This window comes from Dermacentor albipictus, chromosome 8 (genome assembly GCF_038994185.2).
Source record: "Dermacentor albipictus isolate Rhodes 1998 colony chromosome 8, USDA_Dalb.pri_finalv2, whole genome shotgun sequence".
Classification (NCBI taxonomy): domain Eukaryota; kingdom Metazoa; phylum Arthropoda; class Arachnida; order Ixodida; family Ixodidae; genus Dermacentor; species Dermacentor albipictus.
In genome coordinates this window covers 21047615-21075567 of record NC_091828.1, presented here as the reverse complement: position 1 = coordinate 21075567, position 27953 = coordinate 21047615, and the positions used below count along the sequence as shown (strand labels likewise).

The following is a 27953-nucleotide window of genomic DNA, read 5'->3' as shown; positions in this document are numbered from 1 at the left end:
TTGTTACAATTTTTTATGTTCAGTGGTATGTGAGCGCCACTTTGAGCCTCGATACATTTGGAGGGATTACGTCCGCATCATCAATAGCACCGAAATGCGACTTCCACGTGGGAAGCTGTCGCTGGCGCCTGGCGCGGTGCCTACCCTTCTGCCCGACTGTGCGTCCCACCTTTCTGTCGCACCTGTTGAAGAGAGGCCAGAAAGGAAGAGGCCAGCCGTAGAAAGTGCACCGATGGTAAGCACGAAGCCACGTAAGAGCGCACGGACCGCACAAAATGAAGAAAGAGCGGGAGATTGTCAGCTCCGCCAACCACTTCGCGAGATCCTGGTCGAGACTGCGTAAGATGAAAACGGGCAGTTTGCGGAGAATGAATCATTCGCAATTAGCTCTCTCCAAGTAGTGAATGTTTCCTCAAGCTCTGGTGCCACTTTAACTGTGGCAACGACTCAGCCATAGTTTTCGCGACAACGTAGGTACAAAAGCAAGAAAGGCTCGAGATATTGCATGAGAAAGTTCTGCATTTCGGTGGGCATGAAGACGAAGTGTCTGCTCAACTGTACTTTAGAGGTGGGCTGTGCCAAAACATAGTTGTACGCTCCCTTGCCGCTGCGAACCATTTGCTACAAGACTCTAAGAGCCGCATCATCTGCCAAGGAATAATGTCTGAAAGTGACCTTCATGACCTTTCACGTGTTTTAACTCGAGGTTGCAGCCTGCTGCTGTGGTATTTGGGACTCCAGCATCCAGTGACAGCCGCCTAATTTTCTATATCGCTGGTTGTGGCGAAAAAGTGCATTTTAAAGACAGGCTGTGAAGCCTGCCTGAACTTACTACTGATCACAAAATGGGCAGCAGGAAATTTGAGGCTTGCAGATTTTGCCATATGAAAGACAACGGTGGTTTGTCATATCCTGCCTCCCCTATATACAAGTTTATGATCAACTTGGACAAAGACTTCATAGTTTGTTTTAGTCTTCTTGAGTTGCACGCAGACAGTGTTTTAGATGTTTAGCTAGGTGCTGTTAAAGCCAGGCTGCAGCATCAACTTGGCTGCCCTGATCACTTCGAATCCATCACAGCAGAACTCGCTGCTTTCTACATCACAACCAGGCTACATTTCTTCACAAAAAGCGTGAAGAAGTGTAATGAAAGAAGGCGCCCTGCAGGCATCAAAATATATTAAGCTCAGTTGATGTTCCTAGAACTCCATGCTACAAGGTGTTTTTTGGTCATGTGTTTTAACAGTAATAGTTACTTATAATGGGATTTGATGCTCGGTGTCTAGGGAAGATACACTTTAGGGTTCCATTATAGCTGTGCTATTTTCATTGTGAATAATTAGAAATACTAACCTGGATTTCTTTCGAGCGTCACTCTGACAGTATGTGCTGAAGATGCGGCGGATTTCTTAGGAGCTAAAATTTCGGGAAAAATTGTGAGTTTGTATGTGCGCAATTGCATAGGCAAAAATGAATTCATTCCGGGGTTTAATGTGTAAAACACACTAAGATATAATTATTAGGCACGCAGTAAAGGGGGGGGGGGGGCAGGGACACATGAATAATTTTGACCAACTGGTGTTTTATAACCGGCAACACGGACATTTTTGCATTTTCCCGCTATGAAAGTGCAGCCAACGAGTCTATAATTTAATCCTACGCCCTCGGGGTTAGCAGCGCAACGCCGAAGTCGCTACGCACTTTCCTGTCATTTGCGATAAGCACGCGATTTAAATGGAGTGGTAAATATAGCTCCATAGAAGCAAGGCAGGCCCAGATATATTGGCTTTCGAGCAGTAGATGAGCAACAAGAAGCTCAGTGAATTGCCAGCTGGCACATGCGATACGACGAGCGCAATGAAAGCGCCGGACTGTGCGAGAATACTCTAGCAGACGACATTGTCGATACTATGGTCTCGATGTGGCCTTCAAGATCTTCCTTTACACAATACTTTGTTAAATACAATCCTGTTCTGTTATAATGAAAGAACCATGTCCGTAAAAAACCCTTAATAACACGGACCGCCTCAAAAGCAACGAATATGAGAGCAGCCGGTCTGCTAGAAAAGGTCGCAGTGGCGACACCTGGTGGCGTCAACGGAAAGAGGCACGCGTGCCCCTTTCCGGTCGTGTCACTAGGACATTATTCTAGTACACTATAGCGTGGGGTATGGGTGGCTCAAGCCGTACTTACTGAAGGATATGTCGGCTTCTTTCTGCTGCCATGCCTGAACCACTGTTCCTTCTAAAGCGCGTGAGTCGAGAAAATTTGCAGCTTAGATATCTCAAGCTATGTAGCGTTGAAGGGGCCTATTGGTTTCGCAATGCATATTTGTGCCGTGTCTGCCCATAAATTTTACATAAAAGGAATGTCTGCAAATTCAACATGCATAGTTGTGTATGGTGCTTTGCTAAACATTTAACATTCCCTTAGTATTTAGCTATGAAAGACTTTGCGTTTCACGTGGAATAAATATCAGGGTACTAATTGGTGTTTTGTTATCCGTGTTAGAAAGACACTGCCCAGTGAAGCTGTCATCATCATTCTTATTACTCTGGTGAGCTGTGCTAGTCAGATGTGGCCACATTATTATTGCGTAAAAGAAAGAGTTAGGCTTGTGTTTCGTATGAAAAAGTTTGCTGCTAGTAGTTTCACTGCTCTCTGAAACAGACATTCACAAAATGAATTGCATATGCCTGCTAACACGACGGCACGTACTGTAGAGGATTTAAATAGTTAATTCAGAAATACCATAGTGGCAATCACCTGAAAAAATGTTTTCTGGTTAAAATCGAGAGCCACTCAATTGTAAACAATGAAATGTTTCATGGTGGCTCTCAGTAGCCTTTATCACTCATATGGCACACCCCTCACGCAACTGTAGCAACCGACTGTCGTTGTGGCGAGGCACGCATTGTTCCAAATCCCATCAGTTCACTACAACTCTGAATTGAAACCATGAAGAAATTTTTAAAAGCGTCATTTGCAATGCCTAAAGTATACTCGAGATACTACAGGGCAGCTTAGGCTGCCTAGAAAGGGAAAATTGAAGCACCTTCTGCCTTACCATGTCTCGATCCAGCGTTGTTTAGTTATACAAATGGAGGACTATTTGCTTCACCAGTACATAAAAGAGAACTTCACAAACCATCATAAGAAAGACACCACAAGCATTACATATTTCACTTGATTTCTGACCCTCCACCACAGAGTTATGACATCTTCAATATGTCCCATACTACTAAGGATACTAAGGATACTAAGGATCCACGAAGCGACGGCGAATCGACTGACACCAAGATTCGAGGTGGGGCTCCTATTTTCACAATTTTACAGAACCTTTTCTGCTCCTAGACGCCGACTTGAGCTCAGCGGAGCTAAGCTTAGTGAGGAGTAGGGCCCTTGTTGGGCCTAGTAAGCCCACCTGATCGCAGGCATGGCGGATACAAGCATGGAAGATGAAGATTTTTCTGGAAATGAAAGAAACAATGCTCAGGAAGACTTCGGCTGGCAAGTCGTGGCTGGCCGAAGATCACGAGCTAGCACGAAGGCTGTGGATGAGGAGAGCACATTGCCACGCAGTCAGCGAGATCATGGCGCCACGAAAACCGCGTCGGTGGAATGATTAAGAATCGGGTTATCAGAGCTTTGAGAATGCCTCAACTGCCTGAGGAGCACAGCAAGATCATTATACAGCCTCGAGGAGGGCTCAATTTGAACAAGGTGAGCACCACCACGATTGGTTCTGCAGTCATTGAGGCGTCCGGCCTAACGGAAGACGAGGCCCGTGAAGATGTTGTCTGCCCAAACTTCACTCAAAATATCATCGTAGTGAGCACACCTAAGCCCGAACATGCCGCGAAGTACGTCAGAATCAAGTCTTTCAAGATCATGGCAGCGGAATACGAGGTAAATGCATACGAAGCGGCACCACATGCCACATGCAAAGGCGTCATCCGAAGAGTGGACATCAGAGACTCCCAAGCTATGATAACAAGAAATATCGTGCATGACTTGAACCCGCTTGCGCTGGCTGCTAAGCGCATCAAGACGTCGGAATCGGTCATAGTACTTTTCGATGGACTCAAAGTGCCCAATTTTGTCAGGTATGGATCCACACTAGTGAGATGCTACCTTTACAGGAAGCAATTCGACGTCTGCTTCACCTGCGGAAGGGTCGGGCACCGCTGTGATGTGTGTCCAACACCTGACTTTGTTCAGTGCAGAGGTTGTGGAACCCGCAACCCAGGAGATGAACATGTGTGTGTACCTAGGTGTAAATTTTGTGACGGCGATCACCCTACCGGCGACAAATTTTGTAAGAAAAGATTTCAACTCCCTTACGTCGTACGACTCTGTCGAAGAGAGCGCAACAGGACTCGGTCGTCAACAAGAGCGCAGTCGAAGGCGCATCAGCTGGCGCCCAACCATCGCCCCGAGGACAGGGAGCACTAGCGCTCCAGGAGTCGCACCAGATCCAGGCATCGTTCGCTATCCAGGGAGAGAAGGCGCTCCAAGTCAAGGGACGCGCAGGTGCACTTCGTGCAAAGAGACTCAATCCCTGGCGAGAAGACGACGCCAGGAACCACCTGGGCTGACAAAGTCAAAGGTATGGCGAGGGTTGCTGGGGGCGCCTCGGCGTCTGTGGGTGATGACAATGATGCCAGAATAGAGCAATTAATTAAAGAAGTAGCCTCTTTAAGAAAAGCTAATGAAGAATTGACCAGGCAGGTAGTAGAGCTTCGTAAAAAAGAGCAGTCAAGCCCAGCTGCTAGTGTAGAGATAGATAGACCTGTCAGCAAAAGCAACGATCCAGGGGAATCCAGCTCCCCTGCCCCTAAAAAGAGAGCGGTGAGTTCCGAGGGTGATTAAGTCTTCTCAGCCCTCAGTGAAATAAAAGAGGCAAATAAAGCGTTAAGAGGGACAGTGGAAACGACCAACTTTAAAGTGGACAAATTGTGGAAATGGAGGCTAACGGCAGAGAAAAGACTTAGGAAAATGGAGGCGCGAGGGGATGACGACGATGAGTATCTGCCATCGGAGGTGGATAGTATAAAGTCCATTCCTGGATTGTCGGGGGCCATCACAAAGAGGAAAATAGCAGGTAATAGAAAGGCATCTTCACCTAATAACAATGGACAGTAATCATGGATTTAACGTGTGGCAATGGAATTGTCGTGGGTTCCAACACAAAAAAGCAGCACTGCAACAGGTGATCAGGTCATCTGAGGCCAGGCCAAAGGTAATTATGCTGCAGGAAACCTTAGCGGACGACGAAATTATGCTCACTGGGTACAAAGTTATATGTAGAGACAAAAGAATGGGGAGGGGGTTGGCGAGCCTCATTGACAAAAAGTTGCCGTACATTGAGCATGAGATTCACCTTAGACATTCCAAGTTTGAATTTATTCTAGTTGAGATTATACTTAAAAGAAACAGAGGTAAGACGCAAAGCATTTTCTGCTTGAATATTTACAGCAGTCCTAACGACATGAGACAAAGGTTTAGAGCACTCTTCAACAAGGTGCTTTCGGTTGCCAAAAACTCCCCTCTCATTATTGGAGGGGACTTTAATGCTCCCTCTTATACATGGGGATACGCTTGGAACACAAAGAAGGGAGAGGAGCTATGGAGTCTTGCCATGGATCTGGGATTATGCTTGATTACTGATCCTGCGTATCCCACCCGTTGTGGCACTTCCACAAGCAGGGACTGCACGCCAGATCTTACTTTTGTGAACAATTCAAGAGGAGCCAATTGGGAAAATTCAAACTTGAATCTCGGAAGCGATCATTACATCATACACATAACCATACGCATACCGAGACAGGAAACAAGAATCTTCAAATTCACTGATTGGCATCACTTCAGAAAAATTAGGGCGAACAGAGGGCAGTGGGGCCTCCAGATGCCGAGCAGGAACCCCTTCAGACATGGGTCATCCAGCTCAGAGAGGACGTCAAGGAGGCCACTAAAGAAATCAGGACAGAGGAAAATATCGAAGCTATGGACAGCAGGCTAGCGCATCTGATTGAGGCCAAACAGGCTATATTACAGAGATGGAAAACGCAAGACTTAACAGAAGGCTAAGAAAAAAAAATAGCGCAATTAAACAGAGAAATTGATGACCATTCGAAGACCCTCGTGAAGCAACAGTGGGATGAGATCTGTAATTCGGCTGATGGTAGACTCAAACATGGAGGTAGCTGGAACCTCCTCAAGCACTTGCTCAACGAGAATGAAACAAGGACAAGCAAGAGAACAGCTATAGCTAAGTTGGTTCATCAGGAAAGCCAAGACAAACCGGGAAATATATCATGGATAGTCTCGCAGCCAAATATCTCCCACTTAAACAACCAAACGAAGGAGAGGAGAGCCCCGAGTATACGGGAGGCATATGTGAAGAACTTGACCGGGACTTCACTGAGAGTGAAGTGAGGGCCGCTCTTCACAGTCTTAATGGTAGATCGGCGGCTGGACCTGACGGAATAACTAACAAGATGTTAAGAAATCTAGATGATGCATCAATCTATTATCTAACTGAACACTTCAATGAATGTTGGAGAAAAGGGGTATACTCAGAGGAATGGAGGGTGGCCAATACTATCCTCATACCAAAGCCAGGCAAACAACTCACTCTAGACAAGCTCTGTCCAATTTCCTTAACGTCATGTCTAGGCAAAGCTATGGAACATGTCATCCTAAATCGACTCACGAAATACGTTGAGCAGAACGAGATCCTCCCATACAACTTGATCGGCTTTCGTCCAAGGCTGTCAACTCAGGATGCTATGCTGCTGATCAAACATCAACTTATACAGGCTAGCCCAGCGCATATGAAAGCTCTTTTGGGATTGGATGTGGAAAAAGCTTTTGATCGTATAAAGCATAAGGCAATACTTGACGTTCTCTCGGAGATGGGTTTGGGTAAGAGACTTTTTAACATGATTAAGGACTTTCTTAGAAATAGAACTGCACAACTCATGTTGGGTGAGCTTAAATCAGAAGCTAAGAATTTGGGAAATAGGGGCACTCCACAAGGGGCTGTGCTCTCACCCATGCTATTCAATTTAGCAATGTCCAAGGTTGCAAGAAATCTGGAGAAAATTGAGGGTATACGTTATGTGATATATGCCGACGACATAACCATATGGAGTGCCAAGGGCAATATAGGACAGACAGAGAACAGATTACAGGAAAGTTTATACGTTGTAGAGAACACACTGATAGCCATGGGGTTGAAATGCTCGGCAGCCAAATCAGAACTCTTAGTCATTAAACATTGCAGAAAAGGTCGTAAACCAAGAGGTTACATTCAGGAAGATGAGCCAAGAGTGTGCTTATATACTCATGAAGGATCCGCAATCAGGCTAGTTGAAAAAATCAAGGTTCTTGGGTATCACATAGACGGAAACAATACTAACTACAGAACAATACAACATATCTCGAATAAAACAGATGAGGTCATTAGGTTACTAAGGAGAATTACCAATAGACACAGAGGCCTGGGAGAAGACAGCGCTTTGAGGATAATACATGCCTTTGCTCTCTGTCACTACACTTATGTGGCTGGATTATTCAAATGGAAGCAGGCAGAACTTAACAAACTTAATGTGATGCTCAGGAAGCTCGTTAAAGTAGCCCTAGGTATACCCAGTAACGCTGCAACCGACAAACTCATGAGTCTAGGGGTGCACAATACAATGCAAAAAATTGCGGAGGCCCAACAGCTAGCGCAACATGAAAGATTGACAAAGTCACGAGCTGGCAGGAACATATTACAGGCAATAGGTGCAGAACTGAATACATCGAGGAGTCCAATAGAGGCTGAAGTAGAATTAATGACTGAAGTTAGGAGCAAGATCAGAACCAACCCTCTCCCCAGAAACATGCATCCAGAATATAATGTCGAAAGGAGAAAGGCAAGAGCTAAAGCACTCTTGAAGGAAATAGAGCAGCAGAACCAACTGGCAGCTATAGTTGATGCCGCCTGGGTGAACGGTAAAGAAGCCTATACGGCCATTGTATCAAATTATCAAGGGAAGGTGCAAGACGCTCTCACAATCTTTACCAAGGACCCCACGGTGGCGGAACAAGCGGCAATTGCTCTAGCCATCAGGAGTAATAAGTGGGCCTTCATTTACAGTGATTCGAAATCCGCTGTAAAGTGTTTTGATAAAGGCTACGTAGCTGGAGTTGCAGCTAAACGTTTTGAATACATTGTGATTATGACAACTGAAATCCGATGGTTTCCTGCGCATATCGGGAAAGTGGACGAGACTCGGGTAAACCTCAATGAGGTTGCTCATGACTTGGCACGAGGACTTGCTAACCGTGACAGTCACAACCGAGCCGTTCACCATCAAGCGAGGGAATCCAGAGATCATTTATTAACATACAATGATGTTACCAAACATTACTATTTAGGACGCAGACAATTCCCATTGCCACATTCAAAACTGAACAGGGCTCAGGCAGTCTCACTGCGCTTATTGCAAACGGGTACATATCCCACACCGTACACCATTAATAAAATATATCCAGAGAGGGAGATTAAGATGGAATGCAATGATTGTAATGGCATCATTGGAATCAGACATATGCTGGCGGGGTGTCCCGCGACTCTCCCCAACCTCGTTGAAGAATGGACACAGTGGGAGAAAAGTATTCAAAGCCCATTGTTTCAGGACCAACTAAGGGCAGTCCAGAGGGCCCATGATGTCGCTGAAAGGCTTGGCCTGACAGTGCCAACGTGGGAGCGGCCCGCCTTGGCTTGAGAAGTCGAGCCTCCGGACCTCAGTACAATAAAAGTTTTCACACACACACACTAAGGATTGACGCTTCGGCTTCTTTTTGGCTGCATGCATATGGTCCAAAAGGCATATATCACAAAAAAATTTGGGCTGAGCAGCCTGTGTCAGTTCGCTAAACAGATTAGTAATGTATATTCCTCAAGCAACCAGTACCAGTAAATTGCTCAAGTGAGTTGAACGTGCAGCACGGAAAAAGGAATAAACATTGGCACATTCCTTTTCGTATTCTGCAAGCAGATGTAAGTTTCAATTAGTTGTACTTCAAACCACCACTTAAGATAAACACGTCATGAACCACCTAATTTTGAGAAGTTAAAGAAGAAAGTGGTGCTGGTAGAACCTAAACTGCAGTGTTATTTATGTCCTCGTGTTACTGCCGAGCGTGTCTGTGAAGAAATGCAAAAATTCAATATTATACTGACACGAGTACTTACCTTTATCGGGCGACCGCGTTTCGCCGCTTAACAAATGTTATCGCACAGCGCGGGGCGCGCCTGCATGTATCCGAAGTTTCTGGAAAGTTATAGATGCTTCTATCCGCTGTCTGTTGTCGCCGAACCTTGTGTTATCTGATGTCATCACCTGACGCGAATGGTGTAGAGCTTTGTGGAAGGCCCGCGGGTCCCAACGATTAGTCTGGAACATTCGACGACTGCTGTATAAAAGCCGACGCGCTTGACCCGCTGATCAGATTTTCGACGATCGCCGAGTGTGTTCGCCGCTACAGTTGTTCTTCGGGTGTAGCCTGTTTTTGAGGGCAAAAGTTCGCCCAATAAAAAGCTCGTTTCGTTAATCACAGTTTTGCTGCCTTCTTAACCGTCACTACCCCGTGACAATACCATGAGCCACTCGTCGTGAGCAAACAAACATGTTTTAACAGATTAAAATCAAGGTAACTGTTGTACAAGTCGTATATAGCCAGCACTTGTGACATACTTGTTGCACCACGGCCGGTATGGTATCATAACTGGATTCTGATATGCTATGCTTCTGTGGTTGATGATCCGCGCATGGAAAAACCCGCAATCGGTTGGTCTGTGCTCCTTCGGCTGGACCTGCAGCATTGCCTTTGAGAACTGTATTGTCGTCCAAGAAATAAGCTGTTTAAATAACCTTTCGCGAACGAAGGTGTCGCAAAAATATATTTTAGACGACCGCCATAAGTATGCAAGCAGAGGGAATGACGGCGAACAAACGAAAACACTGCAGGAGGCGCCCAGACACCGCCCTAACTGCAGCAGACGACAGGCGCGAGTCCGTGTTGAACCAGGGTGTCTACCAAGTTGACATTTCCAAATTCCCTGAGTTTTCCAGGTTTTCCCCGAGTGCCTTCGCAAAATTCCCTGAATGATGCAGAACTCTGTTTTATGTCAAGACGGGCTGAAACCATTGTTTGCGGATACTGTCACTCTCTAGTAAGCATATGAAAAAAATTTTAAAAAGAACGACTTAATCCAATCTGAATACTAAGGAGTAGTGTTTATGTTATTCAAAAAGACAATAAAGGAGGGGTTAGTAAAATGCACGGCAAATAAAATGTCTTTAAATATATGCAAATCGAGTCGGACATTCTCAAATACGAATAAAAAGGAGATACATATAAAAGCAAATATTTTCAAATATGAGCTATTTCTATCAACTGATAGCAAGTTCAGTGGTATGAGGCCCGAACATTGTCACAATTGGGACGCTCTCTCAACAGCTCGTAAGTCAACCTCAACTGCTCTGACATATACTCTCAGCCCGCCCACAACACCTCTTTGTTGTGTTTCACTGTTTTAAAGAGTTTATATTAGTTTGGATAAGGGACACCTGCATCTCGGCATCAGGCAACACTTTGTTTTTTGAGCTCAAGCTCCTTCAAAATGGCGACAGCGCGCTTCCTTTCGCGTTCATTCTTCAATGCGTAGGTACTTTGTTTTTGTCTTCCTTCCACCACTCGTTCGTCCCTTGGACCATTTGAAGCATCTTCTTGGTCAGTTGCACAGTTCACGTCCGATTTTTATAACTCCCTAGGGGCTACGAAAACATCCAAAAAATCGGCCAGTTGGAAAAAATAAATGGTTGTCATTTAGTGCCCTTAAGGGCTCGAACCGCCGCAGGCACATTCGAAAACGCTCCGAAGGCCTGTCGGTACACGTATTAGGCATATAGGTGCCCGTACTGTGACATGAAATACCGGGTGCATGCGTGCATAATTAAGGAATGCATACTGTGTCCCGTGGCAATATCCCCTTTCCACGCTTATGCTTCACTGCAATACTTTTGCGTATGCTTCATCAAGTAACATTTCTGTAGGGAGGCGAAGTTAACTTTCGGGAACCGGCATTATGCAACGCACCGTGCTTTCCAAGCTTCTGAGCCAATCGCGAGGACGACAACGGCGGAATCCGTGCCATTGCTGACAGTAGCGAATTCTTTCAATAAAAAACACGGCAGCCAACGGCAAGATGCTTCATAGCAAATGCCGAAGCAGCTAGACCTAGCGTTGTCGCAGTGGTGGCTACGGCTGCCAGCGGATCTGCGTGCGAGAGCGCCGGTTCGAGGCGGCGAGGTAATAGAAATGGCAGCGGTGGTGGCTTTGATTAATGCCGTTTCGCACCTGCTCTCACGGCAAAACTTCCGGAAAATCGGAAGGTAAAGAGTTCTTGCGTCCGAAATTTCAGACGTTCTCATACATTTGCTCTAAGGGGTACGTGGTAGTGCCGCATGGACGTCCAAATTATCGGGAATCCGGAAAGTCGGTCGTTGACAGCACACTGTCAAGTCCTCCAGCCGACGACAGGGTGTCAAAGACGATTCATTACGATTCCTGTCTGTGTACTGACGCCAGCATTACCGCGACTTTTGACCCTTTCAATAAAAAACAGCTAATTTTCCCTGATAGAGTTACAAATTCCCTGAGTTTTTCCAGACTACTTAAATCCCTGAGAATTCCCGGTTTTTCCGATTCGTAGACACCCTGAGTGTTCTGACCTCAGGCGAGCGGCGCTCGCAGCGCCCCTGTAGTTTGTTCTCGGGGCTAATAGAAACTGATCAATTTGATCGACAGTTTCTTTTTGTTTTGTTCGACATTTTTATTGAAATGTTGCTACCAACATCATCCACCATCTCAAATGTCAACTGATGACTATTTTTCCGATTTGAAAAATTTTTGCTGACTGGGGAGTCTGGAAAAAAACTTCGACTGGTGGTATCATCAAAACTAGCCTCCAGTGCTCCCAGCATTTCTTCACCAAAATTAAAAATTCAAAAGATGAACTTTGGTTGACTCAGTGACACAATTTTTAAATGACAGCAGCATTGAATGCACAAGAGCATCACCTGGGTTGTCAGTTTGCCTACCCGACGTACAGGCTGTTTTAATGTTGTCCCAAGCAACGGTAGATGCTCACGAGCGCATGTTACTTCGATAATAGTGTTTGACTAATATCAAGTGCAACCTTACTTTCCCCACCGTGGGTTGCTTTTATCCATCAATGCTTCGACAGTGTATGTACAAATTATTACCAGCAATCCTTCCCGTCATGTGGGGTTTTCACTTACAGAAAAACACTGAGTCAATTTCACACTGACCTTTGACCTAAGCTTGACTAGCTGTCTCAGCTTTTGAACACCACCTGTGCAAGTGCCTTTACTCATTATTGTATAATATTGTGCAACACTCCACATTACTGCACAGCACTATACAGGAACTAAACAATGCACGTGGACGCTCCAGTGCCAGTTAATGAACGCACACTAGACCACCTTGATGACACATAAAAGGGGATTGAATGCAATAATCAGGTATGAGGAGGCTTCTGCATGCTCCCTGACCCAATGACCATCGTTTGCAAGCCTAAAGAATGTCATAAAAGGGAAACCAGGAGCAATTAGCAAATACAAATGCTCCCTGTAAAATGCGAACGCGTTTTCACAGTTGTGAAGCTACTACTTTCCTGCATCACTATGGCTAGTATGGATGCCAATAAATCTTCATAATGATTTTTTTGAATGATCTGACTTACAAAAGTTGGAAACTAGAAACCAGGTAGATATTTTGTAGATTTCATTTTTTTTGCTACTCTCGGCACTTATACTATTATCGCAGAATACATTGTGCGATTACCACGTCTTGAAATAAAATGTGCAACATAAAAGCACCCAAAATGAGCACACTTCTAGCAGTAACGAAAAATTTAATTCCTGAGGCACTGCAGACAAGGTGGGTTTGGTTCTCACTCGTGACAAGTGGTCTCCTTGTCCACTTGCATTCCACATTTCCTTGCTATTTTTAGATTTCAACTAAATGTAACAGTCAATTTCCCATATGCTTTCACTGTCTTCATTGTCTGTCTGCATGATATGATTGCATACATATTTTGTGTTGCAAAAAGAGATCTCAATTTGTGCTTTCTCAGTTCTTTTTCAACAATGTGTACCAATTTGTGTTATGCATAGTGCAGTGTTTATTCCATTGAGGGCTGTTATGAATATTGTCAAAGGAAACATTAGCTTCGTGGTTGAAAGGTCAACTCCCATTATGCTGTCATATGATAAGCTTTCTGACCTAATTTCTTGCATTTCTTTCGTATTTATGGAGTCCAGGAATAAAAATAATTTGCTGAAACAGAAGAGATTTTTTGTGTTTGCTTCTTGTTCCACACTTTGAAATACTGAACAAATTCTGAACAAACAACACAGACAAGATGACTAGCCGCCTGTGTTGTCGTCTTGTCTTAAGCCCAAACAACGAAACCCTCCTTACCTCAGTAAGGAAGCCTTCATAGCTGTGAGGCCACCTTATGCCACTCTGAAAGCTTCCTCACTGAGGGGCCCTCGGTGTTAGCTTCCTTGGTGCTTCCTCACCGTAAGCTTGCTCCGTAGCTACCTTCATGCATCCTTACACTGCTCCTGGCCCTGAACGAGCGCTTCACCTTGCTGATGGCACACGTGATGTGTCCTTGCACATGCATGCTGTCGCCTGCCCGACTGCGGAGAAGTGCGAGCACGATGCCAAGCATCAGCGTTCGTTTCAGTCGCACGTTCGGCATCTCGCAACGCCGGCATGCTAGTGCTGCTGGAACATATCAAGTTTCACGCTCGACTGCGGTGGTTTCTCAAATTGAGTAAACAAAACTGGAAGAAAGCGTCCAAGCGTGTTCATATTAGCAATTAAATTTAAAGATTATGTGATCATCCAACTGTTTTTAACTGAATAAAGGCGTTCGTGTAAAGCTTATAAGAGATCCTCTCAAATCCAGGCATACGGCAGCTGTTCCTAACGTGAGGAGGGGCGAAGGGAGCTTTCGGAGTATGCTTGCTTCCTCCATCGGTCCTTCGCTGTAAGGAGGCCTCACGTAAGGTTAGGAAGCAGTCACGGAACATTTCATTGTTTGGCCCCTAGTCCTGTCGTCTGTCTGCTCTATTAAGGATGTCAATGTTCCACCAAGCCCAAATTAACACTCTTGTACAAGCTAATTAGGGTAGCTAATTAATGCAAGTAAGTGCTGGATAACTGCGAGACATATGAAACATAGCATTACATTCATAGCCAGGCACTGTCACTCGTCTCAAAAAAGCAGTGTCTGCGTATGCGCGGACTGGTTCATCTCAAATCACTATTCCATCGAGAACATGTCCACTTCTGTAGAGTGTGCTTCGTTTCCCTTCTGAACACTGTCACCACAGAAATAATGTCCTTTCAAGCACATGAATGGAAAATCGCAAACCTGTATGTCTGCCATTCTTGGTGTGCAAGCGGGACAGCTGTGCATTATCAAGCAACTGCGATTCTGAAACCGACCGCAAGGTGGTTTTCAGTAGCACCCATAGAACGAATGGACTGTTGCAGAAAGGTCAAGATTGCTGCTGAAAACCACCATCCTACGGTTGCGACAAAAATGATGGCAGATATTCCAGTACACTGCTGGAGTCTAAATGGCACGAAGCTTTCTTTGAGCTGATAGAGTGTTGAAACATACGTGCTTACGTCTTTGTTCAAGGTCATGCAAGGCATGCAATGCCCGTTCAACCAATGCACTTCTTTGCCAAGCCAAAAGCAGCCAACAAGGTACCTTGCTGTCATTCAACGAAGAATTACACATGGAGCAGACCATGAAGTGCTGCACTGCTTCCCCAACGAACGCTTCTCAGGCCAAAGCACTGTGACGTTCGCACACGGAAGTTAGGTCAGATCTCAACCAAGGCCTGTGTCACTGCTTGTCACCCGTTTGCCATTGGCGTAATGTTATTGACGGGGTATACAAGCTGGTTGATCGTTCTATACTCAAGCGGACACAGCGAAGGAGTCAGAGTCGGGAGAAAGACAAAAAATGTCCTTTCAAAATTAAGGAGAGCATACTTTCGTCGAGCAGCCAGCTTAAAGGTAGTAACATTTCAGTATCTGAGGACTCCTCGCCTGCGACAAGGCTCGCTCGAAAAAAGCTTCTCGAATTTGGTAAAAACCAGCCTAATTCCCCCTCATTTAAACTACGTTTTAACAAGCTTTTCATTGATAAACAATGTTTCATGTATGATCCAACATGACAGCGTTAAGCGAGTTAAAAGTGGTGTTCCAGATCACGCAAGTGTACCTGACAATCTGCGTCAGCACCCTACTACATAGCAATGCGCAAAGGGCAATGACATATCTTTAACACCACAAGCCTCCGTGCTTGTTGCAAACGCTAGATGTGTTTCGCAAACGCGAGGAAATCGAATAGCTCATCGATAGCTCTAATGCTGGTATTATTGCATTAACGGAAACGTGGCTACAGCCCCATGTGCAAGATTGTGAAATCTTTGACTTGTCTCGATTTAGTATCTCCCGTTGCGATTGCACTGGTCGCAAAGACGGAGACGTACTACTCGTTATTTCAATATCCCTGCAATGTCATCAACTCCACATTCACTGTAACCTGGAATTTGTGTGCACGTGCGTTGATATCCGTTACCGTAAAATTACGATCGTTGTTCGCTACCGTGCTCCAGCTTACCCATCCACTTTCACCGTTGAGCTTCACGATGTGCTTTGCGGCATCATTTGAACCTCATTATATTATTGGGGGATTTCAACTTCCCCAACATATGCTGGACTACTGCACCTACGCACTCTTATCCATTTTCTTCACAAAGTAACGACTTTCTTGATCTCTGCTCTGTTTTCCCTAACAGAATTAGTATTAGAACCAACAAGGATATCGGAAAGCGCTGCTAACCTCCTTGACTTAATCTTATGCTCTCATCCTGACATAGTTACTAATGTTTCATGCTTACCGGGCTTAAGCGATCACCTGGGTCTTTCTTTCAACATATTATCTCCTGTGATAAAACCAATGGTTGAAAAAATAATAATTTATCACTACAATAGGGCAAACTCTGACGCTATTAATATTAAACTAATTTTCTTGATCCTTTCCTAAGCCAATTTCATGATCGCACGGTTAACGAGAGCTGGACCATTTTCAAAAATAACATACACGAGCTCAACGACAAGCTTATTCCGTCAAGTGTAATATCCTGCAATGCAAAGAAACCCTGGTTCAATTCCAAGTTAAAAAGGCTTTCCAAATGAAAAAAAAAACGGCTGTGGCTTAGCTAAGGTTAAGCCCAGGATGCGAAGCATACTAGCCTTTATTTTAGTTGTTGAACCACTGTTTAGCCTGGTGAACTGCTGTTGCTTGGCTATATTTGGTTCGGCTAGACGAAGAAACAACTCATGCGTTACTCTGCTTATTCCTTTATTTTCAAACCAATAAATACGCTGTGGTGATCAGTAAAGTAGTGGCTCTTTGTTTGAACACACACACGCACAGAACACACGTAGCCGAAAGGATTGTTAGTGAAACGCTTCTTAAACTCACGAGTTGCACTCTCAAACTCCCGAACTCTTCTTGCATGTTCTTCACAACGTTCCGCCTCACGTTGTTCTATATCGGCATCGGTGAGGCATTCTTGCGTCTGTAGTAAAACCATCTCTTCTGCGAGCTGCTCCTTTCGTTTCTCGCTTTGCCTCTTCCTGTAAGCACGTTCCTTTTCGAGACGCTGTTGCCTCTGTTCCGGAGTTTCTTCGGCACGTATTCTCCGCTTGGTTGCATTCCGCCGCTCCGAGCGAGAAGTACTCCCAGATACACTCGCAACTTCATCCTTTACCTCGGACTCTGTGGAGCAACGCTGCTGTTTAGCCGCGTACTGTGCACGTCGCTTGCAAATTAACAAGCCGAACTTCTCGTTCTTCGGCCGTTTCCGTGGCTCTTTGTAACTTGCGCTTTGCGGTCTGACGAGCGGCCCTTTCCTTTCCCGCCATCGCGCTATACAACTGGTCTCGACGAGAGCGCGCCGCTCTTTTATACAGCTGTTATGACGCCAGTGCCCTAGCGGGAGGAACGGGAGTTAGGGCCGATTTACGCTCGAGCCGCCCATGGCCGCAAGCCGCACCGCACGCGTGCGGTTGCGCGAAAAATTGCACGTATCCAGCACTTGTGCACAAATTACCGTTTATATTGTGTACACAGTGTATACCTTACAAATTGTAAACCGAAATTTGTGCACAAGTGTTTGATACATGAAATCTTTCGCACGACCACACGCGTGCGATGGGCGGCTCGAGCGTAAATCGGCCCTTAGGCCGCAGCACCGGCTGTGCGACCGCAGGCGAGCGCAAGAGTTGAGCCCGGCTTGCAGCTGTTGTGGCGTCAGTGCCCTAGCGGGAGGAGCGGGAGTTATGCCGCAGTACCATCTGTGCGACCGCAGGTGAGCGCACGAGCTGAGACCCGGCTATGTAGCTACGCGGCCGCAAGCGAGCGCACGAGTTGAGCCTCCGCTTTTGCAGCTGTTATGACGTCATATGGTAGCTACGCGGCCGCGCCCGGCGCAGCAAGGAAGAGCGTGGTTGTGCGGCTAGTATGCTTCGCATAAAACGACTGTATCAAATAGCAAGTAAAAGTTCACTGGCATCGACATGGGACGCATATAAGGAGGTGAAGCGTACTTACACAGAAGCTATAAAACTGGCCAAAAAGGCATTCCAAGTTCACACTTTGCCCACAATGCTTGCGAATGACCCTAAAATGTTTTGGCATGTTATTAACCCTTCTAGAGATAATTCAGTCACGTTGATTGATTCCAGTGGTTCACCGGTACCCGAAGATGTATGTCCCCATATCCTTAATTCTGTGTTCTGTAACAACTTTGTCGTATGTAGTAACCCTGTACTTCCAAATCTCGAGTGTTGCAATTACCCACCTATGGACTTTATTATCATTGAACCCCTTGGGGTCGAAAATGAAATTAAAGATCTGAAGTTGTAACCAAGTACTGGTGCTGATTTGGTTAACACAAGATTTCTGAATAATACTGTTGTTTATTCATCTGTTCTGCTTTTGGAAATTTTTCAGCAACCCTTAGATACCCATCAGTAATCTGCAGATTGGAAGGTCAGGAAAGTGGTCCCACTTCATAAGTCCGGTAGCAAACATTCACCCCTCAACTACCACCCCATTTCCCTCACCAGCATTCCTTGCAAGGTTCTTTAACATATTTTGTACTGACATTTAACAAATCACTTAGGCAATAATTCATTTTTCACAAAAGCACAACATGGTTTCCGAAACAACTTGTCTTGTGAAACTCAACTTCTTTCTTTTACTCACAGCCTTCATCTTATTCTCGACGAAGGTTCATTCGCAGACTGTATTATCTTTGATTTTGCCAAGGCCTTTGACAAAGTGTGTCATAAATTGCTGCTATTTAAACTTAGTACACTTAATCTTGATCCCAACCTGTTGGCATGGCTTGAGCATTTTCTCCTTAATCCCTCACAGTATGTTCTGTCAAACAATCATATGTCCCCATCTAATCCTGTAGACTCAGTTATAGGCCCTCTTCTTTTCTTAATTTACATTAACTATTTACCCAATAACGTTTGTGCTAATATTTACGTTTTTGCAGATGACTGTGTTATCCTCCGTGAAATCTTGGACAAATCTGATAACAAATTCTCACAAGACGATATAAACGCTATCTCTAACTGGTGTGACGTATGGTTAATGCAACGTAACTAAATGTAAATGTATGCGTGTAACTCACAGCAGTATTCCTCCACTGAACTATTACGGTGATGAACCTCCTGTAAATACCTAGGCGTCCACATAACCTCATCACTTTCCTGGTCGTTGCACATCGACAACATAATTAACAATACTAATTGCATGCTCGGTTATCTTCGCTGAAATTTTTTTTCTGCTCCTACATCATTAAAATTAATCCTATACAAAACACTTATCAGGAGTAAAATGGAGTACGCCTCATCCATCTGGGACCCGCACCTCGAAACCCCTATTCAATCACTTGAACTAATCCAAAACAATGCCGCACGTTTCAGTCATAGCAGTTACAGCCGCACATCAAGCGTAACTGCCATGAAAAAAATCTTTGCTGCTTGCTCCTCTCTCAGCCCGGCGTAAGTGCTTTCGCCTTGCTTTATTTCATAAACTATATTTCCACAATTCCTACCCGCGCGATAATCTTATATCATCTCCTACCTACATTTCCTCTCGCATTGATCTTAGCCATAAGGTTAGAATCATTCAATGCCACACCAGAACCTGTAACGAATAATTTATTCCTAGGACCTCGGAATGGAACCACCTTCACGGTGCAGTTGTCGCAATCAAGGGCAACTCAAAGTTTTGTTCGGCCTTATCAGACATCATCCCTGCCGGATGCAATCAACTAATCAATTTTGTTTTAATAACTAACCGTTTTTTGCTGCTTTACATGTGTATTTTTTACCCACTCCCCTCTGTATTACTTCGGCCTTGAGGATACAATACAATAAAAAATAAAATTATATATATATATATATATATATATATATATATATATATATATATATATATATATATATATATATATATATATATATATATATATATATATATATATATATATCGACTGACAATAACACAAAGATTATGATGAATACAAAGGAAGTACAACAAACAGTTAACAGTAGATACAGAAATTAACACTACGCAAATCGAACTTAACGGTGGTCAACTAAGCAGAGTTCAAGAGAACACAAATGATGGCATACGCATGGCCAACCAGCAGCAGCAAGTCCATCAACCGTGGAGTCGACAGCAGAGCTTTCACGAAGAACGCTCGCTAGCCGATCTCGTTGCGGTGGATGCGATTGCTGGGCTGGGTTTTCCGGGAGTCTAGGTCTGACGTCTTCCCTCGAGCAGGTTGAGCTAAGTTGAGGAGAACTACTGTGAGCTTCGTTGCAGACGTTGGTTTGTCGTCTCTTACGCCAACTAGTAACTCACAGTTCAGACGCGGCTAGGCGACCCAGGCGATACTGGGCGGCACTAGCTCCTCGACGCTTTTCCGCAGAGTGTAGACTCGGCTTCTAGACTCTCGACTGCCTAGCTCGGTCTAAAACCTGCGCTTAAATAACTTCTCCTTTCCCTAGTGCCCTGGGTGGGAGGACAGCAGATATTGGTGACGATCCAATCAAGTTCACCCAATTGTATGTTCGCTCCTCCCAAGGTGTTGGCCATGCCCCTTTTAATTAGGGGCGAGGGAACGGGTGCTTCCCCCCTACTGATGGAGTTCACGCACTCGTATGGCATCACCGACGCACACCCTTGAGTCCGTGCCGGGCCCCCATTGTCCGTTCATAATCATGGGAGAGACTACGGCAGCTGGCCATACGGCGCTGTCGGCACACATACACTGTCAGCAATTCTTGGGCACAGAATTGCACTGAGACACCACATACTTCGGAGTATTCGCAGCCCCGCCTTCTTAGTGAGCTTCTCAATGCACGCGCAGGGCAGAGAATACGCAGGGGTTGCTACAAAAAGCTGTCGGGGAATCATGGTCGCGTCGACGACAAAAAGCCAATAATCTCTACACTTGCCTGTGACCCTTTTCGGCCGCTTGCCCGAGTGGCTCGCAATAACCGTCTTGCTCGTTGGTTCCCATTACTGCGACCTTTTCGGTGCCCGTTGATCGGCGATTCGCCGAATCGAATAATGCCGCACTGTGACAGCCTGTCACACACACGGCAAACGCTTCTGAAATCATTCCGAATTAAATGCTTTTGGAAATGGCAGTTGCCCGATATGCAAGACTGCTTTCGTGCTGCTCGTATTCGTTGCTTGTTGAACCTGCTCCTGACACGAAACTCTTGACTTCTGCCATCGCTGGAAACATCCTCTGCTTTGCCTCACGTTCATTTCGGCGAACAGCTTCTCGTTGCTTGATCCAGCGCTGCCCGGCGGCGTGCCTGGCGCTTAGTTTCAAGCATCGCTTCTCGTTTTAGAGCGCAGCTCTTTGGCGTCCGTTCCTGGGTTTCGCGTCGTCGTTGTCGGCGTTGTCGTCGGCCTCGTAACCAGCTCGCCGACGAATCTGCTCCGCCGCCGCCGCGCATGCGCGCTGTCGGCTCTCCGGGCGAGGGAGGATGATGGAAGGGAGGAGGAGAGACTGTGGAGGAGGGCTGGCTACACAAATGGCTCTTTGGCGTCCGTTCCTGGGTTTCGCGTCGTCGTCGGCCTCGTAACCAGCTCGCCGACGAATCTGCTCCGCCGCCGCGCATGCGCGCTGTCGGCTCTCCGGGCGAGGGAGGATGATGGAAGGGAGGAGGAGAGACTGTGGAGGAGGGCTGGCTACACAAATGGCTCTTTGGCGTCCGTTCCTGGGTTTCGCGTCGTCGTCGGCGTTGTCGTCGGCCTCGTAACCAGCTCCGCCCCCCTTTCATCCCCCCCAGCGCTAGCAGCGACCGACTGATACCGCTTTCGTGAGTCCGCTACCGCACTCACGAAAGACGTCGTGCACTTCCTGCAACTCGCATTAACCGTCCATTGATCCACACCGATGTTAGTAGTGGGGGACTTTAATGTTGACATAAAGACAAACAGCAATTTCCTAACACTTATGCGGGAGAACAACCCGTTCCTCTCGCTCGTAACGCGTCCCACGGCTGTGACAACCTCGCGAGGCACTTGTATAGATCTCGTCTTTGAGAATCGAGCATTGGTGTACCAAGTCGAACATATATCAGTCTATTTCTCCGACCACAAAGCTTCCTTCATGACTGTCAAGAACTGTTAGTGCAGTCTTTGTTAAAGGAATACGTGTGAAAAATAAAAAAAAGATTCTGTGATAGCGCATACATGTGTTGCTCGATTTCTTTGCCTCAATCTATCGAAAAGGTGAAACAGCTTATTTGCTGCGCTCAAATTTCGCATTAGGAAGTAACGTAATCGTCGGTAATTTTTTTTTCTTGACCCATTGTCGACACCAAGCTTCGCGCCAGGCGCCAGGCTTGGCGTCGAGCATCCGCTCATGCTCGGCGCCGCGTTTTGCCGAAGCTTCGCCTGCTTTTGCCGCCGCTTCTTCTTGGCTTCTCTTCCTGTATTAAGACGCGTCTGGGTCTCATCTCTGTGCACACATTCAACTGCAAACTCTGTGCCTAGTTTTGCAAGGAAAGAAAACTAGAGGTGTGCAGAGACGCACCAATGTTCCAGTGCTACCATCTGCACATCCTATCGCGTCTCCCACGCATTTGAAAGCATTTTTCCCGGCAATGCGAAGGGTGCGAGCGGCTGTGGGAGAAGGCAAAGGTGACGATCAAGCCAAGTGGCGAGACGCGGATGCCGCACTGTACGCCTCTATCGACTCTCAAGCGCGTTTTTTCCCTGCACTGCTCGCGAACACTGCGCCAGAGCCAAGCAAGGTCTCGTTACGGAGTGATCCTTCTGGGATATCTTATAGGGAGCACTTGAGCCTACGCTCGATGACGTATCTGCATTGCACCCAAAGAACCTGTCAGTTTGCTCCAGAGACACGACGGCCGCAAAGCGTATACGAGAAGCAACGCTGCTGAGTCAGCTTCTGCGACGACAACAGCTGCGATGGGTCTGATTCCAGGTATGTTCTTAATACCGCTGGGTGTCCACGCCGGTCGTATTCGCAAAGCGTCGATCGTGCAAAATGCCGAGGGCGTACGAGTACTCCTTCCCCGCCGTCAGTAACGCCGACAAGTAGCGTAGCTTCCGAGCAGCCTTAAAGCAAGCCATAGGTGCCGGAGCCAGTGAACATGCCGACCGTTTATAGCGATTCACGAGACTCGAACGTTTATAGAGCATAAAAGCACTGGTGGCATCTAGAACGTAGTGAAGGTATCGTTCGCACAACATAGCCGCAGCCTTCTTTCTCCGTGGCTGCAGCTACCGCGTGCATTCGCAGCACAAAATGCTAAAGTACTGCTAAAGAAAATAAACAAAGATGCGGACAGCAATGCGGCTAAAGCACCGGTGCTACAATCGTCCTTGCGTCGAAAGTCGAATCATCGCGCGGCAATTTTCTTCCGCGATTAACGAAGCTTATTTTATTTTCAGTTTTCATCAACGTTGTCCTTTGTCGTGGAGTAGACGAGTGGAATAGAGCTGAGTGCCGTACTAAAACAGAAAAAAAAAAATGTTGATCGGGGCCCTCTAGGTGCTGGTTAGTACGCTCATCGAGCCGGGATTTGTTCTTGTTTCGGTCGGGTTGTTCGTTTAGGATGCATCAACGTTCAAGACTTGTTGGTCTATGTAGTACCACACTTTTTTTTCTTATTTTTGTCCTCTCCGGGCGCGCGCCGATCCCGAAGGCGCCCTGCATAGTATGGGCATTAAAGGACCCCTGAAATGGTTCGGACAAATTTTGTAGACGCGTAGGGTACAGCTTAAGTAGAACATTCGCACCACAATTTAACCTCTTCTAGCCTGAATTTAGCATACTGCATAAAAAAATTATTTTTGCTGTGGCTTTTTATGTTCTGGTTATGAGGAAGTTACACAGCAACTTTTATGCGTGTCGGGGTTTTAGGAAGAAAGTTACAGCTATGTCGCGAAAACGCGACAACAGGTCGTAATGGATCAAAAAATGTTTATTTTCAAACACACTTGAGAGCTCATTTCTTTGAGTTTAGCACATTTGTATCTCAGTTCTTATGAAAAGAAATGAAACAATTTGAACTTTTTTTTATACACAGATGAACTTTGCACTTTGTGCAGAAGGAAACAGGTTGGCCTTTGCAGCCAGGCATCTTGCATCGTTGTCGTTGCTGCGACACTTCAGGCCAGTGGCCAACATTGTCTTGACGGACTTCAGCATTAGGTGTTGGAGCTGCTGGTCCTCTTCTTTTCTTCTTCTCAAGCTCTCCTTCCACGGAAAGAGACGGCCGGCCCCTCTTCTTCATCACGTCCTTGTTTTGATTGCACAGGCAGCTGGCTAGAGAAGCCTTGAACGCTAGAAGATCCAGTTGATGTTTCTTTGGGATTCCTAGAGCATCACAATCCCTCCGGTAGAGCAGCCAGCTGCTCACAACAGCCATGTCCACAAAATGAAAAAAAAATCGCAGGTAGAATTTCTTCGACTTCAGAAAAATTCTGTAGTACGCCATGAGCCCATCGAGAAGGTCGACTCCACCCATAAAAGTGTTGTAAGCCTTCACAATGGCTGGCTGCTCAACTTCACATCTTTCTTTCTTTTTGCGGTCATACCGCTGGCAGCTTCCTAGAGGCTGGGCACTCCCGAATGTGCTAGCAATATTCACTCCCCGGCTGTCGTACCACTTCACTACTCGGACTTCGACCCCTTCAATAGTAGCCTGCCTCTCCACGTGGCTTCCTCTACCGTTCTTCTTCATTTCTGCATCGCTGGGCAGTCGGCATCCAGAAATTCTGTTTGCGCGTGCAGTTCCCATTGCTGGAATACCACGCTGATGCAAATTTACCAGCAGTTTTATGGATGTGAACCAGTTGTCAAAAAAGAGCAAGTAGCTCTTGTTCTCTGGGATGGAGCGCGAAAGCTCGAGCACAACATTAGAGCTTGCTCCAAGGTCAGGTAATCCAGGAACAGGGCGGATGTCCCCTGTGTATATAGAGAAGTCAGAGACAAGTCCGTGGGTGTCGCAAAGTACAAAAATCTTGTAGCCCCACTTGTGAGGCTTGCTAGGGACGTACTGCTTGAGTGAGGAGCGGCCTTTGAACGGCACAATTTGCTCGTCGACCACCAGCATCTGTGACTTTGGAAGGATTTGAAATTTGAGCAGCAGATTGTCAATGAGTGGTCGAATTTTGAAGAGCCTGTCTTTGCCAGCATTTGCTTGTAGGAGATTGTTGTCGTTGAAATGAAGGCTGTTCTTTATCGCTTGCCACCTGTCACGTGACATAACTTCTGCCACTTTTTCTACTCGCATCTCGCGGTTCCAGTACATGCGCGATCGCGGAAGCCTGTATATGGACATATACATTGTGGCCCCAAGAAACTGCTCCAGTTCAGCGCGTGTTAGGCACAATGCTTTGTTGGCATTCTTCTGCACTGCATAGAGATTGGACTGGTCTGTAATCTCCTCAAGAAGCTTGTCGTCAAAAAAATACCGGAAGTACGCAATGGGAGCTTTCGGCTCATCTGGAGGGTCTGGAAGACCGTCTTCCCATTGAGGGTGGCATGTCCGCGGATGGTTCACTTGCTTCCAGAGGAAACTTCTTGCGCTTGACGTTGACGGCTCTTCCGTTTCACCTTCTTCATCTGCAAACAAAAAAAGAAAAAGAAATCACTGCGAGGTCGCAAACCACATTTGAGAAGCCACAAAAACCTTGGCTTGAAAAAATTGGCTGGGGCTTAGCTAAGGGCCTGGATATCTCGAAGCGAAAAGCTGCGGTGATCCGCGATAAACACGCGCTTGCGGCGAACGTCAAACGATGACGCATAGCGCGCGGCAGCGTGCGCCTGTTCTATGGACAAGCGCGCCTTATATACCCCTCCTTTCAAATGCGCACGGCTGCGGCGAAAGGTCAAACGGTGGCGCGGAGAAGCGACGGCGCACATGGGCAGTAGCCTGCGCAGTGCGTGACGTCACTCGTGCTCCGACAAACGCGGTGTTGACTATCGTAGTGAAGCTTTTGGCTTCAAAAGAAAAAGACGCGCCACTGCAATACAACACGAAAGAACGCTGACGGCGTTTCACATTGCAGCCGAATGCAACTCGCCCAACAAACAAAAAATTGCGCACCTGTGTCGCTCCCAGACTGCCCAGATTGATCTGATGGGGCAGCATGTACTGTGTCAGGGCTGTATTCCGAATCGCTGTCGCTGAGGCAGCTATCTTCGCTTTCTTCAACGGGTGGAACCCTGATCCCGTAGAACCTTCTGGTGTCCATCACGAACAAAAAGCACCGAATAACTGCAAAAAACAAAAATTACTAGTTTTTTGACCACATGCCGAGGAAGACGAAGTTGTGCACAAATCGGGACGCTACAGCCTGTTGATGCGAAAACGCGACAAAGCGACACACGCTTGAAAAAACAACTAATCTTCAAAAACAAATTATTTACGTGATCTGCGTGCATTATTCAACCAAGTGCCTATCATGCAAAATTTTTTTATATTCAAAAAACTTACATACCTTGAATGGAGACGGATGTCAATGGATGGATAGTGAGAAATGTTCTTCGTCGGCATCAAGTGGAGAAATGGCAGCCGTCAGCTCTTTACTGAATCGACGATAGATGGCGCTGCCTTTTCCACGTGTTGCCAGACATCTGTGGATTCCCTCTGAGCGCAGGGGTAGCGGCTACAGATGTTTTCTTCTGGTGGTGCGGCTTAAAACCGGTATGATGCGAAATCGCGACAACAGGTCATAAGAGGTTAAGTGAAGCATTACGTATTAATGGAGCTACAAGCTATTACAAATTACCCTCCTCCCTAGCCATGCCTTTCCTCCTCAACTGGTTCGCCGAGCGTTCGGGGCTAAGCTCCGTCTTCTCTGGTTCTGCGTCACGATGCGACGTCACATCGTCCATTTTCGGTTGTTTTGGAGCCCGCCCCCACCCGCGCGAAACCTCTCCGCTAGCCGCTTGGCCGTCGACCCCAAGCGAGAGCCTGGTAGAGTATTCTAGTATTCCTGGAGAGTGTCTGGTATTCCGGTAAGCACAGGCAAGCTGCGTGTTTCGGCAGATGGCTGTAGGCATAAACTCGAACTGATGAAGGAACTTTAGCGTACGTGAGCGGCCTGATAGGTCTGCACGGTCCAGCCATTTGTTGACGCATAGCTTAACCAGCCAAACAAAGAGCTAATATCGCTCTAACCAAGTGGAAAACATTTTAAACATCTACAAAACAACGTGTTTATGATTACACCCCTGCGAAAAATTTACACCTACAGCATAGAAGAATACTTTGTGTTACTGCTACTGTGTGTGGTTGAGCTCTCTGCCACCAGGTGGCTGCACCGTGCAGATCATTCACATTTTTGCTTCTGCTCACCCGTTGCACAGTCAAGCGTGCAGCCCCTATTCTAGTACACTAAAGTGAAGCGGCCAGGCCCTGTCCCCTTGCGTTTGCCCTAATACCGGACTCGCGAAACGCCATTGCGTTAGTAATCTTCCGGTGTAAAGTGACGGCCGCAATCGCGCAAATCCTGGCGCCGATCGGATAGCGGCAGTCCGATGCAATGCAGCCAGTCCGCTCGCCTACTGGCTTGCAGAGAGACACGATGTCGCAACTGGACATATTGCCAGTCGCTACGTCTGCAGTCCACAACGCAACAAAGTCGAACCATAGCGCTAGCAATGAGACAGACCGACAGTGACGGCGGAGATCTCGTCAAGAGCGGAGCACGTTGTAACACAAGCAGACGACACTTGCTGTGTGCCGGAAGTGCTTAAGTGTACTGAAAAATTGTTATTGTGCATTCTCTTTATGTTACTTTCTTTTTATAAAGACAAGTTAACTAACATTCCAACTATTACGAACATTTGTTTACCATAAAGTCGGAAAAATTATCGATCACGCGCTCTGGTCAGCCAATCGGATAGCTCGCCCCACTGACGTCATGTGGGTGATTTCCGTCATATGGGTAGGGGCGGCTTAAAATTCCGCCGAGCAGTGTGCTGCAATCGGCAGCGATGTGCATTTTTAAAACCTTATAATAAATTACACGCTTTACGTGGAGCACTTAGATGTGTCAATTAATGATCAGAAGGACTTACTCTAAGAACTCAGTACGTTTGTAGAAAATCGTCAAAATCATTTCAGGGTCCCTTTAAAACTAAAGGCCATTGACTTTATGTAGAAGCTCTGCGCTCCTTACCTCTGC

At 46.3% G+C, this 27953-nt stretch overlaps 1 protein-coding gene and 1 pseudogene across 1 annotated transcript in view; both read right to left on the bottom strand.

Moving 5' to 3' along the window:
• The window catches only part of LOC139048660 (uncharacterized), a 384154-nt gene that overhangs the window by 141566 nt on the left and 214635 nt on the right, over positions 1 to 27953 (bottom strand). The window lies entirely within an intron of this gene.
• On the bottom strand, positions 23720 to 26489 carry LOC139048383 (piggyBac transposable element-derived protein 3-like; annotated as a pseudogene).